General features: G+C 46.8%; 1 long non-coding RNA gene across 1 annotated transcript in view; it reads right to left on the bottom strand.

The window, feature by feature from the left end:
* The window catches only part of LOC140420995 (uncharacterized), a 41314-nt gene that overhangs the window by 20961 nt on the left and 2964 nt on the right, over positions 1 to 17389 (bottom strand). The window contains exon 2 of the long non-coding RNA XR_011946650.1: positions 13087 to 13214. This is a non-coding gene — a long non-coding RNA (uncharacterized lncRNA). The remainder of the gene's footprint in view (positions 1 to 13086; positions 13215 to 17389) is intronic.

Below are 17389 nucleotides of genomic sequence, written 5' to 3'. Positions count from 1 at the left end.
GTAATGGGGGGAAATTTTAATACGGTGCTGGAGCCAGGGCTGGACAGGTCGAGATCCAGGACTGGAAGGAGGCCGGCTGCAGCCAAGGTGCTTAAAGATTTTATGGAGCAGATGGGAGGAGTAGACCCGTGGAGATTTAGCAGACCTAGGAGTAAGGTGTTTTCGTTTTTCTCCTATGTCCACAAAGTTTATTCGCGAATAGACTTTTTTGTTTTGGGAAGGGCGTTGATCCCGAAGGTGAGGGGGACGGAGTATACGGCTATAGCCATTTCGGATCACGCTCCACATTGGGTAGACTTGGAGATAGGGGAGGAAACAGAAGGGCGTCCACCCTGGAGAATGGACATGGGACTAATGGCAGATGAGGGGGTGTGTCTAAGGGTGAGGGGGTGCATTGAAAAATACTTGGAACTCAATGATAACGGGGAGATCCAGGTGGGAGTGATCTGGGAGGCGCTGAAGGCAGTGGTTAGAGGGGAGCTGATATCAATAAGGGCACATAAAGGAAAGCAGGAGAGTAGGGAACGGGAGTGGTTGCTGCAAGAACTTCTGAGGGTGGACAGGCAATATGCGGAGGGACTGTACAGGGAAAGGCAAAGGTTACACGTAGAATTTGACTTGCTGACAACGGGTACTGCAGAAGCACAGTGGAGGAAGGCACAGGGTGTACAGTATGAGCATGGGGAGAAGGCGAGCAGGTTGCTGGCCCATCAATTGAGGAAAAGGGGAGCAGCGAGGGAAATAGGGGGAGTGAGGGATGAGGAAGGAGAGATAGAGCGGGGAGCGGAGAGAGTGAATGGAGTGTTCAAGGCATTCTATAAAAGATTATACGAAGCTCGGCCCCCGGATGGGAAGGAGAGAATGATGTGCTTCCTGGACCGGCTGGAATTTCCTAAGGTGGCGTCATCCACCTCTCCATCTTTTGCTGCCAATTTCCTCCTCAATTCCATACTCTCTCTTTCTACTTCGCTTACATCGACCTTACTCATCTGATGTATGCCCTCAACTTCTTTGCGGAGCATCTTAACGACCTCCCCTGTGCCTCGCAATTGTGCCAAACAGGACACGATTGCCATCGGCTTGCGAGCTTTTCCCAAGCTCTTTTTGTGGATCTCGCTCAGGTTCTCCCACCAAGTATGTCCTATACTCCCGGGACCTGATTCCTCATTATCACAGAAATCATTCCAAAGGGGCCATCCTTTCCCTTTGAGATATTTCCTGATTTCTTCCTCCCAAATGGGACATTGTCCCACTCTACTGCTGCTGGTCGCTGCGACCGCAAATTCCTCAGGGTTCATGAGGCGCTGCATTGCCTGCATTGCCATCCTTCCTATCCGAATGCCTCTTCTTTAAAATTTGGAACAGGGGGCTAAGGCGGTGTTGTAAATATGGGTACGGCTTTCGCTACTTTCCGATATACAAACTTCCGACAGTTTTGACACAACAAAAATCTATCAGTTTTACCTTATAGCCCTGTTAGTTACGCATGCATACACACACTTCCGAATTATGACTATTGATCAGAACTCTTGAACACTTGTGGTTTTCTGTTTCCAATTGGATTTCTAATTCAAATTCTTGGGTTCTCCCGGAGTGGTTTTCCACTTCTAGATTGGGTCCCACCAGATTCGCCAAATGTTGCTGCTAACTTTAGTCTTAGTTTAATTGCTCTTGTTCTATCACCTTTGCTCTTGAGTCGCCGGTTATCTTTCTGATACCGCCACATGGTTCAAGTCCGAGTAATGATCAATAATCCAACACACCGCTTAGTAAGAGTTAAATCAACGCACATTTATTATATACAGTAATCAATGCTTATGCATAAATTCTACTTCTAAGCTACTTCCTACAACTAACAGGCCAATACTTAACTTTGGAAATGGCCCACCAGGTTAGGGAAATGAATGGCCTTTCGTTTGGGTTCTGAGCCTGTGGGATTCGAAGCTGGTACAGATGAATAGCTAGGAGCGCCTATCTCGTAGTGAGCGTTGAAGTAAGACTTACGATTTGAGCAGCTGTTGCAGAAGGTCAGCAGAAGGGTGCAGGAGGCAGAAGGGGTTGCAGAAGGGTGTCGAAGGGTCGATTTGAACTTGGACTCTATTCTTATAGTCCCCAGGGGCTTCCCGCCTTTCGGGGCGGACCCTGTACCTGGTTCCAAGTGCCCAATCACTTGGTTCGATATTCTCCAATGCTGGAGCGATTCCTTGATCGATGGCCGGTCTTGGGGTGATTGTTCACCTCCCTTTGTGTAGGCTCCTGTTGGTGCCGAAAAGTCTGGGTTGTGTGTGTCTAATTTGTTGCACATTGTTCCCGGGGATTGCTAATTAGTATTCAGATGGCTGGTGTTTTGTTATGCTGATGGCTGCAGGTATCGATCTTGTCTGGCCTTCCCAGAGGCAAATACACAGTTTTACCTGCAGCTGCTTGTTTTAGTCCTGTTGGCTGATTTTCCCATCAGCCTTTTCCGTTTGCCATTTTAAATCGGGGTTAGCCATTCTAAATTGGGAGTTAGCCATTTTAACTGGCTACATTCCCTCCTTGTGATCCTAACGCGAAGCGTGAAAGATGACATCATTATGTTGCTTTCCATTCTCTGACCTGGGGGGGGGGGGGGGGTCACTTCCTTCATGGCCTCTGCACTGATCATAGCTATGCACAAAGAATTTTAACTAACAATTCTAAGGGCGCTATGTCAGACAGGGACATGCATTACAAAACAATAAACTGGGAACCTCTAACTTATTCTTAATATACTACACTCACTTAAACATTCCATTATCCAACCTTCCTCAAACATACAACAAAATCATAGCATTTCATCCAGTCTTTCCTGGCTTGGCAGTCAAGCTCAGGATCATACAATTTGCTCATGAAAAGTTCTTTACATCTCTTTATTTACAATAACAGTAACGCAAGTGAATGCACTTTATTACTTTGTTATAGATCGCGGGGGTCGGGGGTCTGGTCGTAACCTAACATAGGGGATCTGATCCTATATACCGGGATTCGAGCGCGGTAGGCTCTCCTTCTCCATTTCCATAGACGCATAGTCTGCACGATGCAGCAGAGTATCGCCAACGCTAGTAGTGTTTCGATCACATAGGACAGGGAGTACCAGGTTATGAACCTGGCACACCAAGATGATGTAGTGTCGCTGGTGACTGGGCTCTGGGTACTGCGGGAAAGTAAAACATTAACGGCTGGGGGTCTTGAAGTCATGGGGTTCGCGGTCACGCGCAACCAAATGTCCATAAACATTATGTTGATCCATATGAAGGAAGTCCTCATGGCTGTTCTCTTTCCCTTTTCTTTCTTTGTTTTCTCCGGTCCTGGAGCTTCTGGAGTTCTGTAGAAATAAGCATAGTGTCTGTAACTATCTTTGTTTAATATCTGGTATGCTAGTGTGTCTGTCCTGTTGTGCCAATTATTCCCTTTATAATTGGTCACTATGTATGACTCCCTCATTTTTTTCCCCCAAAAAAACAGATTTTAGGACACGGCACACTTCCCAATAATAAACCAGTGCTGATTTAGCATCCAAATGTTCCAGGATGTAAATAGCAGATGGCCGGCAACCTAAAGGTTACCGAAACAAACAAAACTTTTTGAACTGAAAAATGCCAAATGAGGTGGGTATGGGCCGCGACGGGTAAGAGTTGGATGGAGTCCCCGGGTAGGACGGCTACCAATGCCGTATCTCTCCTACCCGAGCGTAGTTGACCAGTGGGGGGTTCCCAGGCAGGGCGGGTCTCAAGCCGTTTCTCCACTGCCTGAGCAACCGACAAGAACGGGCAAAAATGTAGTCATCGTGCTGGGGCTGCCGTAGTGGTTCTTTCCTTCGAACCAGAAGGGCAGTTACGAGCGGGCGTCTGGTACCCGAACAAGTGTCTGCAGACAAGCTAGTTCCTCTGAACTAGTGTCTGGCCACAGTGAGGCTCTGTAGGCAAGTCCTCAGAGGTTTCGGCCAAATAGGCGTGGGGCAGTGAGAAAAAAATTCTCCTGTTGGACATACAACATTTAACAAACGTACACACAACATAAAACATTCTGCAGGTTCCATCAGAAAGGACAACACTTCTCCCAAGCGGTTCCTTTAAAACATCATCTGGACACCTCAGTTCTCGGTTGCGAACAGGGTCGCAAAGGGGTTGGCGGTTTGGGAGTCAGACCCGAGGTCGTCCTCTTCTCCCGGGTGCCAAACTCTGGAGTACATTAGGACTGAAAGGGCTGCATGGTGTGAGTTGGGGTTGCTCTTGTCGTTGCGGACGAGTCGGTATGAGTTGTCACGGTGCAAATGATTGGTGTCTAGTTGTGTGGGGACAAAATCGGGGTCGTCAGTGTGGTTCGATGGTCGAAGGTCGGGTTTGTTCAGGAAAGTGATCAGGAAGGGATCACTGGGATCGAAGTCGGAGTCGCTAGGTGTGGGTCCGATTGCATGGGGATAGTAGGTAGGCGTGCTGTGGCTATCGTCCGAGTCACAGTCGCTGTATCTGCTGCTGCAGTCTGTGGGCGTTCCGGGGCAGAGTGTATATTTCGGGGGTGGAGTCGAGGTCAAGTCCGTGGCTGGGCTGGACGTGGTGGGGGTTGGTAGGGTTACGTTGGCTGTGGGCGGGGTGTGGTGTGCTGCGTCCAGCATGTCGTGGTGTGCGTGGTTCGACTGTGTTCCATAAACCTTTAACTGGTTTATATGAAACCACGCAGTCTTACCATTGGGGTACTTTATTTTATAAACGGAAAGGCTTACTTTATCCGCAAAGGAATACGGACCCGAGTATTTTGGTGACAGGAATGTGCTGGGGTTATATACAGAAAGCATCACTTGCTGTCCGATACTATACTCAGTCGCATGCACTGTCTTGTCGAAACAAGCCTTGCTCTGTTTCTTTCTGGTGCCCAATTTTACTGCGGCTGCTCGCTGAGCCGTTTTAACATTTGCAACTAATTGCTCCACGGCTTTCTCGTGTGTGAGGGCCGTCACTTCGGGGCTGGTCAGGTCCAAACCTAACAAATATTCTGTGCCTTGCATGGGGCATCCGGTCATGAGGGTGTGTGGGGTGTAACCTGTGGAGGTAGAAATAGTGTTACGCAAAAACATCAGCGCAAAAGGGAGGACTGAGTCCCAAGTGGTGTTGTTCTGCTGGACCATTTTTCTGAGGGTGGTTTTTAGGGTCCGATTCATGCGCTCCACGATACCACTCGACTGTGGGTGGTATGCTATGTGGAATTTTTGGGTGATGCCAAATGTCGTGAGGACGTTCTGCATGACACGTCCCGTAAAATGGGAACCTTGGTCGGATTCAATGCTGCGGAGGAGTCCCCACCTTGTAAAGATGTGGTGGGTCAAAATCTTGGCTGTGGTTTTTGCAGTGTTTGTGCGGGCTGGGAATGCTTCCACCCACTTTGTAAATGTGTCAATTACCACAAGTACATATATATAGCCATTCCTGCAAGGGGGCAATGGTCCTATAAAGTCGATCTGGAGGTTAGTCCAGGGGCCATTAACGGGTCGGGTGTGGCTGAGTTGAGCCTTTTTGGCATATCGGTCCGGATTATTCTGCGCACAGATAAGACAGTTTTCTATGTAATGGTTTACATCTTCCTTTAAATTTGGCCACCAACAAAGCTGCTTGAGATGGGCTGTAGTGGGATCGATTCCCTGATGTCCATGACCGTCATGGAACAAACAAATCAATTGATTCCTGTCCTGTTCAGGAACCACATAAAGGGTGTCCTTTAACACCACACCGTCATGTGTGGTCAGTGTATTTCTAAATCTCTCATAGGGAGCTGGATAGTTTCCCTTGAGATTGGTGTCCTGCTTCTGGGCCTCCACTAGATCCTCGATCTTTGTCTGTGAGACGTGGACTGCACTCACTGGCGCGCTTTCGGGGGGTTTCTAAAAATACCCATGTCTGGAACCTGCTTTAGCCAGTGCTTTGGCTTTTACATTTCCAGGGGGGGAGGAACGATGGTGGCTGCGGACTTTGATGATCCCATAAGTCCTGTTCTGGGCTTTTTCTAAAATATGACGGAGGAATGGGGCTGAGGGGAGAGGTTTCCCGTCTGCGGAAACAAATCCTCTTGCTTTCCACAGGGGCAGAAATTCCGTGAGGCTGTTACAGACATAGAGGCTGTCCGAGTATATGTCTGCTGGGCTGGGGAAGGAATCTGGGTGCTCAACTATATATGCGATGGCCGCAAGCTCTGCTGCCTGCGCGCCTAAGTGTCCGGGTAGTTTTAACGCTATTTCCTCGAGGGCGCGTCCCTGCGTGTCCTCGACATAGATACCGCAACCTGTTATGCGCCTCCCATCCAAGACTGTGGAAGATCCATCCACATAAATATTTATGGGCTCACACGTGTCCGTGTGCTTGGGGCTCTGAGTTGAATTACCTATCTTTCTGGGGGGTGTTTTAGCGATAAAGGGGCCTGTGTTGTGGTGTGGAGAGATAATCTCACATTCATGGGGGGTTCTGGGATACTGTAAATTGTCGGCTAAATAGGTGTGTGTCTTTGTCCTTTTCGCAGTGATGTCCCGTCCCTGCAAGAGAAGGGTCCATCTAGCTGCTCTTATTTGGCTGACGGTACCGTCCTAGAGTCGTCCGTCCAGTAAATGTTTGGTGGGGGTATGTTCTATGAGAATTGTGATGGGGTTCAGTCCGGTAATGTATGAAAAGTACTGGACTGCCCAAAATACTGCGAGCAAGTGCCTCTCACAGGCTGAAAATCCCTGCTCCACAGCATCTAAAATTCTGGAAGCGTAAGCTACGGGCCTTAACTGGTCGTGCCATTCCTGGAGGAGCACGGCTGAAAGGGTGCGGTCTGTGGTCGCTACCTCTATGGCGTAAGGGGAAAGCGGGTCTGGAACATGTAGTGCGGGGGCTGCTATGTGTGCCTGTTTTAAAGAGTCCACAGTATCCGTATGCTGCGGAAGCCATTCCCAAGGGGCTCCTTTCTTTAGGAGGTCTGAGAGGGGTGCTGCCTTGCTGGCGAAACTGTCAATGTGGTTTTGGCAGTAGCCAGTAGTCCTAAAAACGACCGAAGGCTGAAACGTTCTGGGGAAGGGGCAATTTAGCAATTGAGTCAATTCTTTTATGCTCGATCTCGCGTTTACCGTGCGTGATAATTGTTCCCAAATATATCACTTTTTCTTCCAACATCTGGGCCTTTTTGGGGTTGACTTTACAACCAATTGAATGTAATAGTTCCAGGAGTTCGGACAGAAGCTCAATGTGCTCTTCCTTGGTGTCTGTCTGCAGTAGTAGGTCGTCTACATACTGTACCAGACATTCGGGGCGAGAGAATTTTGCTAAACCAGCTGTCGGTGGAAAATGGAGGGGGAGTTGTGGAAGCCTTGTGGCAGGCATGTCCACGTGTACTGCTGTGCTTTAAAGGTGAAGGCAAATTTGTACTGGCACGCCTTTGCCAATGGGATGGACCAGAATCCATTACTGACGTCCAAAACCGTGAAGTGTCGGTAATTGAGTCCCTGCTTGAGCATGGTCTCGGGACTTGTTGCTACGGTGGGGGCAGCTGCGGGGGTTGAGTTCCCGATAGTCGATGGTCAGTCGCCTTGATCCATCGGGCTTTCTCACTGGCCAAATCGGGGCATTATTAGTAGAGGCTACTGATCTAAGTATGCCCTGCTCTAATAAGCTCTCTATTACTTTTGAGATTTCTCCCTCTGCCTCTTGGGGAAATCCTTACTGTTTTTGGGGTCTAGGGTCAGGTCCTGTTATTTGTACAGAGCCAGTCATCCATCCACAGTCGTGCTTGTGGGTCGCGAATGCTGCCCTGTTCTTTTGCAGAACTGCCCTAACCTGCTTGTCCGTGCTAATCGTGGTCGGGTTGAACCAAAATTCACCTACGGCGCTAATTTTGTTCATATACTCTCCTATGTTGAGCGTTGCGGGGGCTCTTGCGGATTTTGCCATCTTCCAGACACACTGGTTGTCTGGATCGAATGATAAGTTGTGGGAATTGATTAAATCAATTCCCAGAATGTGTTCTGCTGTGTGGGGCAGGTCAACTAAAACCACGGGGTGCTTGGTGGTAATGTTACCAATTTGAATGGGTACAGGGGCTGTGATGTGTCCCTGCTGTGAGTGGCCTGTAAAGCCACTGAGGGTGATAGTGGCTGTAGTGGGCCACGTGTCTTTTTGGAACATGGTGGAGGAATTTATTGTGGTGCGGGACCCTCCTGTGTCCCAGAGAAATTCGATAGGCTGTCCCCGAATTTTTGCTGCAACTACTGGTCGTCCTGACCTATCCCAAAGGGTGTCGCAGACCCAACTGGGGGAGCCTGTACACCGTCAGTCCGTTCCGGTCAAGTCCGTCTGATCCGAACGGGCGCTAACACTATGAATGGGCTCTGTCTTTTTCTTAATCAGAGTGCCTGTCTGCTGGGCTCTCTGTGGCTTTTTAGGGGCATTGCACTCTTTTGCGAAGTGTCCCAACTGTCCGCAGTTGTAACACTCTTGTGACTTAGGTGGGGGCTGTTCTTTCGCTCATTCACCCATGCGGGGTTCTATTGTGTTGTTTTTACTGCCTGCATATCTGCGCCGGCCTGCTTTTCCTCGCTATTCTTAACGGTGGGTTTACTTTGAACAGATTGTTCCCAAACGCGGGACAATCTCTTCACTACCCACTTCTCGTTATGGGCCTCCTCTGAGGGATCATAACTCGTACAAGCTTTCTGTCCTGTTCCTGTGGCATGGGAGATAAGGGTGTGGGTCCATTTGGCCATGTTGTCTGGGGACAAATGGGCACGGTCTACGTCTCCAAAGACTGCTGCAAAGTGAATCCACAGGCGTCCAGCGAACGCTGTGGGGTGCTCAGATTTCTTCTGCCTACATTTATTGAGGCCATCTACGGGGTCACCCCGGTTATACCCGATCGCATCCAGGATCGCGGTATGCATTTCTGCAAGGGTGCCTCCTCCTAATTCTGTGGGTCGGGAAGGGCTGCTGCTACCAACGGATCTAAACTTAAAACTGTGAGCTTTACATGCTCTCGCTCATCCAGGCCGTACATGTTCGCCTGATGTCTAACTGTGGCAAAGAAATGGTGGGGGTCTGAGGCGGGGAGGAACGGTGTGATCTTTTCACACGCGTCCCGTAATTGGGTCACTGTTAAGGGGGTGGAATATAGATACTCTGCATCGTCCGGTGTGGCTGTGCGGAGGGTGGTTACAGGGTTCATTGGAGCTAGAACTATCTGCTGTGTGGGGGGGGTTGGGGCGCTTTTCTCTTTTGGGGCTTTCCCTGCACACATGTTCCCTGAACATATCTCTGCGCTGTTTCGTTTAACTCTTCCCAATCAGGGCCATCTTCCTGATCTAACTTTTCCTCAAAGGTTTCCTGAAAACCTTTTTGAACAGAAAGCAGCGATTGCAGCTCTGCAATCTGCTTCCGGCACTTTGCGTGATCTAAGGTGCTTTGTCTTTGTTCTGTGGTGGCAGCATGGAGTGCTCTTAATGCTGCCTTGAGATCACTACACTGTTTCCGTAATGTCTCTACCTGTTTTTCTGTCTCCTCTCGTACCAGAACTGCACGTTGCGTGTCGTGATAGGCCTTTTCGTATTGAGACTGGAAGCTGTTTAAATGCGCCAGACAAGACTGGTGAGCCCGTTTGGCGTCATCCACCTCTCCATCTTTTGCTGCCAATTTCCTCCTCAATTCCATACTCTCTCTTTCTACTTCGCTTACATCGACCTTACTCATCCGATGTATGCCCTCAACTTCTTTGCGGAGCGTCTTAACGACCTCCCCTGTGCCTCGCAATTGTGCCAAACAGGACACGATTGCCATCGGCTTGCGAGCTTTTCCCAAGCTCTTTTTGTGGATCTCGCTCAGGTTCTCCCACCAAGTATGTCCTATACTCCCGGGACCTGATTCCTCATTATCACAGAAATCATTCCAAAGGGGCCATCCTTTCCCTTTGAGATATTTCCTGATTTCTTCCTCCCAAATGGGACATTGTCCCACTCTACTGCTGCTGGTCGCTGCGACCGCAAATTCCTCAGGGTTCATGAGGCGCTGCATTGCCTGCATTGCCATCCTTCCTATCCGAATGCCTCTTCTTTAAAATTTGGAACAGGGGGCTAAGGCGGTGTTGTAAATATGGGTACGGCTTTCGCTACTTTCCGATATACAAACTTCCGACAGTTTTGACACAACAAAAATCTATCAGTTTTACCTTATAGCCCTGTTAGTTACGCATGCATACACACACTTCCGAATTATGACTATTGATCAGAACTCTTGAACACTTGTGGTTTTCTGTTTCCAATTGGATTTCTAATTCAAATTCTTGGGTTCTCCCGGAGTGGTTTTCCACTTCTAGATTGGGTCCCACCAGATTCGCCAAATGTTGCTGCTAACTTTAGTCTTAGTTTAATTGCTCTTGTTCTATCACCTTTGCTCTTGAGTCGCCGGTTATCTTTCTGATACCGCCATGTGGTTCAAGTCCGAGTAATGATCAATAATCCAACACACCGCTTAGTAAGAGTTAAATCAACGCACATTTATTATATACAGTAATCAATGCTTATGCATAAATTCTACTTCTAAGCTACTTCCTACAACTAACAGGCCAATACTTAACTTTGGAAATGGCCCACCAGGTTAGGGAAATGAATGGCCTTTCGTTTGGGTTCTGAGCCTGTGGGATTCGAAGCTGGTACAGATGAATAGCTAGGAGCGCCTATCTCATAGCGAGCGTTGAAGTAAGACTTACGATTTGAGCAGCTGTTGCAGAAGGTCAGCAGAAGGGTGCAGGAGGCAGAAGGGGTTGCAGAAGGGTGTCGAAGGGTCGATTTGAACTTGGACTCTATTCTTATAGTCCCCAGGGGCTTCCCGCCTTTCGGGGCGGACCCTGTACCTGGTTCCAAGTGCCCAATCACTTGGTTCGATATTCTCCAATGCTGGAGCGATTCCTTGATCGATGGGCGGTCTTGGGGGTGATCGTTCACCTCCCTTTGTGTAGGCTCCTGTTGGTGCCGAAAAGTCTGGGTTGTGTGTGTCTAATTTGTTGCACATTGTTCCCGGGGATTGTTAATTAGTATTCAGATGGCTGGTGTTTTGTTATGCTGATGGCTGCAGGTATCGATCTTGTCTGGCCTTCCCAGAGGCAAATACACAGTTTTACCTGCAGCTGCTTGTTTTAGTCCTGTTGGCTGATTTTCCCATCAGCCTTTTCCGTTTGCCATTTTAAATCGGGGTTAGCCATTCTAAATCGGGAGTTAGCCATTTTAACTGGCTACACTTTCCATCCCAATTTTAAACAGTCGTAAATAAATTTGGTGAATAGTTGAGCCCCAACACAGGTTCCTGTGAGACACCATGGATTACATCCTGACAATTATAAAACTTGCTCAACTTTAGTTAAGAGCCTCTTATCAAGGACTATCAAGGGGCTGGTTTAGCACACTGAGCTAAATCGCTGGCATTTAAAGCAGACCAAGGCAGGCCAGCAGCACGGTTTGATTCCCGTACCAGCCTCCCCAAACAGGCGCCGGAATGTGGCGACTAGGGGCTTTTCACAGTAACTTCATTGAAGCCTACTTGTGACAATAAGCGATTTTCATTTCATATCAATGTTTTATGTAACTATATAAATCGCATCCATTGACATTCCCCTGAACACTTCTTCAAAACCTCTTCATAAATCTCAATCAGGTTTGTCAGGCATGGCATACCCTTTACAAATACATGCTGGCTCTCTCTGATCAGCTGAAAATTTTCAAGGTGTTTAGTTGCCCTATCGTTAATTATAGCATTTAGTAATTTCCCTCCAACAGATGTTAGACTAATTGGTCTATAATTCCCTGCTTTCCCTCTTTCACTTTAAATAGCACAGCAACGTGTGTAATTTTCCAATCTAAAGGGAAAAAATCGAGAGAACTTTGGTAGATTATAGCTTGGGCAATGTTCTCAGCCGTTTCCTTTAAAATCTGCTCCTGGGGGTGGCGCAGTGGTTAGCACTGCTGCCTACGGCACTGAGGGCCCAGGTTCAATCCTGTCTATGTGGAGTTTACACATTCTCCCCGTGTCTTCACCCCCACAACCCTAAGATGTGCAGGCTAGGTGGATTGGGCACGCTAAATTGCCCCTTAATTGGAAAACAATTATTGGGTACTCAATTTTTAAAAAAATCTCCTCCTGGGAGTTATCATTCTTTAGTCCCATTATTATATGCATTTGGTGCCACTGACCTTGACACAATATTAGTTTCCTTGGGAGATCCAGCATGCTGACCTCTCCCTCTACTCTAAATGCAAAACAGAAAGTAACTGTTCAAACATGTATGCCATTTCCTTACATTTGTTGACAATACAACTTATCAGTTTTCAAGGAGTTCCTATTGATCTTGACCATCCCTTTTCACTAATATAACTGTAATTATGTTTTTGCTGTGTCTTTGTGTTAAAAGCACCTGAAGACAGGAATTACTTTTTGCCTGCTTGCTGACTGGCCCCACTGTTCCAGAAAGCCATCAATATGACTGCTCGCAGCTTTAGTACAGGTGGAAGTATTGTCAACAGCTGGGCAGTTTAAGACCATCAGACTATAAGACCTGGCAGTAGAAGTTGGCCATTTGGCCCATCAAATCTGCTCTGCCATTCAATGAGATCATGACTGATCTAATGTGATAATCCTCAACTCCGCTTTCCGGCCTTATCCCCATAATTCTTGATTCCCTAACTGATTAAAAATCTGTCTATCACAGCCTTGAACATACTTAAATTTTAACGATACTCAATGCTGACTGGCCAGGTTTCTAACAAGTCATTTCCGGTTGTGCTATTCTTTTGCTAAAAGGTATGCTGGCTTTCCTTCTCGATGTGGGCGGGGAAGGAAGAGACGAAAAAATTATCCATTTTTTAAAAAGGCCCCCTACGGTTTTAATAGTAGACTGTGCTAACTCAGCACCGTTTCCTTGATAACCATATTGCCTGGTAACTCCACAGGCTGACACCGGCGGAAGCAAAACAAAACTATACTGGATGTGAATATCTTACCGCCAATGCTTTGATTGGTTCAATTATCGCCTCCTATTTGGAAAGCTAGTGACATCGAAACAAACCTGTTGGACTTTAACCTGGTGTTGTAAGACTTCGTCCTATTTGGAGAGCAGTAAAGGTGGTCTGGAAGGTTTATCGTAGTTGGAATAAGTCGCATCCCATTCAAATGTGCGCTCCTGGGTGTTCTGGCCTTGCAAAAAAAAAAACACATCTTGTTTAAATAGCTACCTACTATCTCGCTGGCAATCTTCCAGACACAGATAAAATTGAAACAAAACGCCACAGATGAATCTGAACAGCTGGGCTAAAAAGATCCTAGTCTGCAGAAGTGACTGATGAATCTGCACCCCCCCCCCCCCCCGCAGGCCTCGGATTCACTGAGGGATCAGATTGAGGCAACCCTGGAATGCTTCAAGAATCCAGAAGAAATACAGGAATTTCTGCAGGCTGTCCAAACAGACATCAATAGATCGGATGCTCTTAAACCAGAAGATTCCACTCCTGAGGACAAATCATCGTGCTAAAGTCGGGGAGGGGGAGGTTTAATTATTTTGCGGCACTGGTGTCAGTTCTGATCTACACGAGTAAGATGAACATTTTAATAACATTCCAAGTAATGTTATATTAATGAATATTTCAAAGGCAGAGGAAATCAGTTGAAATTACTTTGTGAGATCACTTTGTCACTACTGCCTCTCGAACTATATCTTCCTCAGTCTCTGATATTTGCCCTGTTTGAATGTTAGAAATGTGGGGTGTTGATCAGCAGGCACACTGTGAGCGATAGATGGGTAGATGTGAATGTGGCAAATAGAAGTTGAGAGATAACCAAAGGCAGATCTATAGTCACGCTATTGAAAACAATGTAACGCACAACAGCAGATGATCTAATCTGTGCCGCTCTTGTGGAAATGGAGCTGCAACGCTCCCATTGGAAGGGAGAGCAGTTTGAAATGCAAAGCACTGGATAGGATGGCATTGAAAAGTAAGTATGTTTAACGGGTGGTCTTCAAATTGCCCTGAATACTGAGGTATAGTGTTATTGAAGTGCCGATTAGGCAGCTACTTTTGTGCAAAAAACCTGAACATCTGCCCTTTTCGATGAATGGAAATGGTGGTTGCAAAACGTGGAGGAATTCGTGTGGCATTTAACATGGACTGGTCGCAGTCTTAAACTGCTTCAGAGTGAAGAACTCCGCTTATGATGTTTCGTACGCTAACCCTGTAGGGTCCCAAAAGGAGTATCACGTAAACTAAAGCAGAATATTCTAAATGCTGGAATAAAAATAGAAAATGCCGAAAACACTCAGCAGATCATCTATAGAAAAAGAAACAGAGCAACGATTCAGCTCAATTACTTCATCAGAATAGTGATTTTGGCTTTACTGGCCAATAAAATGCATTTTCTTTCTGCTCATTCTCTCCTTTCTGCACTCGCACACACCCACTCACGTCCACCCTTGTCTCCTTCTTGTTCCTCACTTATTCCACACCCCTTAGCCTCAAATGCATTACTCTCCTATGTGCCGACTCAAGCCCTGACCGTGGTGCCATGCTCAACCAACCCAAGCTCAACTCATTCCTCTGAACCCAATCTGGCAGAAACAGGAGAAAGTGTTCTGGACGCAAGTAGACAGTGAAATAAAATAAATACTGTTCAAGGTAAAGGCAAAAGGGATTGTACACGACAAATATGGGTTTATTTGGTATTTCCTAACATGTGTCTAAGTGCAGGATTATAAGAAATATAATATTGATTTCTAAGTCCAAAAGAATTGTACTCATTGGAGTTTAGAAGGATGCGGGGGGATCTTATTGAAACATATAAAATTATGAAGGGAATAGATAGGATAGATGCGGGCAGGTTGTTTCCACTGGTCGGGGAAAGCAGAACTAGGGGGCACAGCCTCAAAATAAGGGGAAGTAGATTTAGGACCGAATTTAGGAGGAACTTCTTCACCCAAAGGGTTGTGAATCTCTGGAATTCCTTGCCCAGTGAAGCAGTTGAGGCTCCTTCTTTAAACGTTTTTAAGAAAAAGATAGATACCTTTCTAAAGAGTAAAGGGATTCGGGGATATGGTGTACGGGCCGGATGGAGTGGAGCTGAGTCCACAAAGATCAGCCATGATCTCATTGAATGGCGAAGCAGGCTCGAGGGGCCAGATGGCCTACTCCTGGTCCTAGTTCTTATGTTCTTATGTAGAATTCCCCATTTTTAATTAAGAATTTCCCCTTTCTTTTCACCTGATTTTCCCCTTTCTGTCTGATACTCATATTGGCCTGAGGCTGTTACTATAGATGTCATGGAATCAGGAAGACTCAAAAACATGAATAGCAAAAGTCCAATTCTCATGACAAGTTTTGTTAATACCGTACTTCAAAATAATTGTCTATACTTGTGGTGATCAGACACATGCTCCCTTGATCACAATGGATAAAGGCACTGTGCTGCATTGTCAGTTGAGAAAAAACACAATTCCCATTTATTTCCCAATAGTTTCTTAATGTTGACAAAGCCCATGGTGTGTAGCCTGGTCATATGTAAATGCCACTGCTGGGTCTGCTGCTCTTTACAATCAGGGGAGAAGTCTGAACAGTGACTCTACCAGGCCTTGGGTTTGGAGGGGCATGTCCATCAATGGCCTCCTTTACCCCACAACCCAAAGATGAGCAAGCTAGGTGGATTGGCCATGCTAAATTGCCCTTTAATTGGAAAAATTAATTGGGTACTCTAAATTTAAAAATAAATAAATCAATGGCCTCCCTTCACCATCCGCCCACACAAAGGTCTGTTCCTGTGGGTGCTCCCTCCCCGCCCTGCCTCTCCACCAACACCCCTACCCTTCTGCTGCCTAACACCCTCTCCACTAAGGCTCAAAGCTAAAAGCAAAATACTGCAGATGCTGGAAATCTGAGACAAAAACAGAAAATGCTGGGAAAACTCAGCAGGTCTGGCAGCATCTGTGGAGAGAGAAAACACAGTTAGTGTTTCGAGTCTGTATTGACGTTTTCGTTCAGAGCTCTGTAGTGTAAAGTGGGGATGTCTGAGGCTATTTGCTTTCATAATAAGTAAAAAAGCAGAATTGTTTCCAAAAAGGGTGAAATTTGTAATAATAATAATCTTTATTGTTACAAGTAGTTTTGCATTAACACTGCAATGAAGTTACTGTGAAAAGCTCCTAGTTGCCACATTCTGGTGCCTGTTCGGGTACACGGAGGGAAAATTCAGAATGTCCAAATTACCTAACAGAACGTCTTTCAGGACTTGTGGAAGGAAACCGGAGCACCCGGCGGAAACATACGCAGACACAGGGAGAACGTGCAAACTCTGCACTGACAGTGACCCAAGCCGGGAATCGAACCTGGGACCCTGGCGCTGTGAAGCAACAGTGCTAACCACTGTAATGCTGGTATTCAGTCAGACTTGGGTGAACATGTACAAGGATATAGGTGCTGCAAAACAGTTTGGAAGGCAAATGGCATGTTGGTCCTTATTGCAAAGGAGTTATAATACAAGAATAAGGAAGTCTTGTTACAATAGCACAATGCATTAGTGAGACCTGGAGTACTGAAGGAGATTTTTATTGTCCATATTTATGGAAGGATATATTTGCATTGGAGGTGCAACAGTGAAAGTTTTCTAGATTGGCTGGGATGGGTTGTCCTATGACGAGAGATGGACTAAATTGAGTCTCTACTCTCTGGAGATTAGCAGACTGAGAGGCAATCTCACTGATACATATGACAGAATCACAAAATTGACATGGTGCTGAAAGAGGCCATTCAGTCCATTGTGTCTGCACAGGCTCTCCAAACGAGCACCGTGACTTCGTGCCAGTCCCCTGCCTTTGTGCCTCGACACACAAAAGATTCAGAAGGAGTTTGACTGGGTAGATAGTGAGAGGTTGTTTCCCCCAACTGCAAAATCTCAGGAAAAGGGGCCTATCATTCAGGAGTAAGTTGAGGAGAAGCCCCATCACTCAGAGAATTGTGAACGTTTGGAACTCTGTACCTCAGAGGATAGTGGCATGGTCGCACCGTGGTTAGCACTGTTGTTTAACAGCACCAGGGACCCGGGTTCGATTCCCGGCTTGGGTCACTCTCTGTGCGGAGCCTGCACGTTCTTCCAGTGTCTGCGTGGGTTTCCTCCGGGTGCTCTGGTTTTCTCCCACAAGTCCCGAAAGACGTGCTTGTTAACTGAATTGGACATTCTGAATTCTCCCTCTGTGTACCTGAACAGGAGCCGGAGTGTGGCGACTAGGGGCTTTTCACAGTAACCTCATTGCAGTGTTAATGTAAGCCGACTTGTGACAATAATAAAGGTTATTATTATTATGAATGCTCCACCAGCTAATATACTCGGAC

Source organism: Scyliorhinus torazame, chromosome 5 (assembly GCF_047496885.1).
Source record: "Scyliorhinus torazame isolate Kashiwa2021f chromosome 5, sScyTor2.1, whole genome shotgun sequence".
Taxonomy (NCBI): Eukaryota; Metazoa; Chordata; class Chondrichthyes; order Carcharhiniformes; family Scyliorhinidae; genus Scyliorhinus; species Scyliorhinus torazame.
This window is presented reverse-complemented; position numbering and strand designations above follow the sequence as displayed.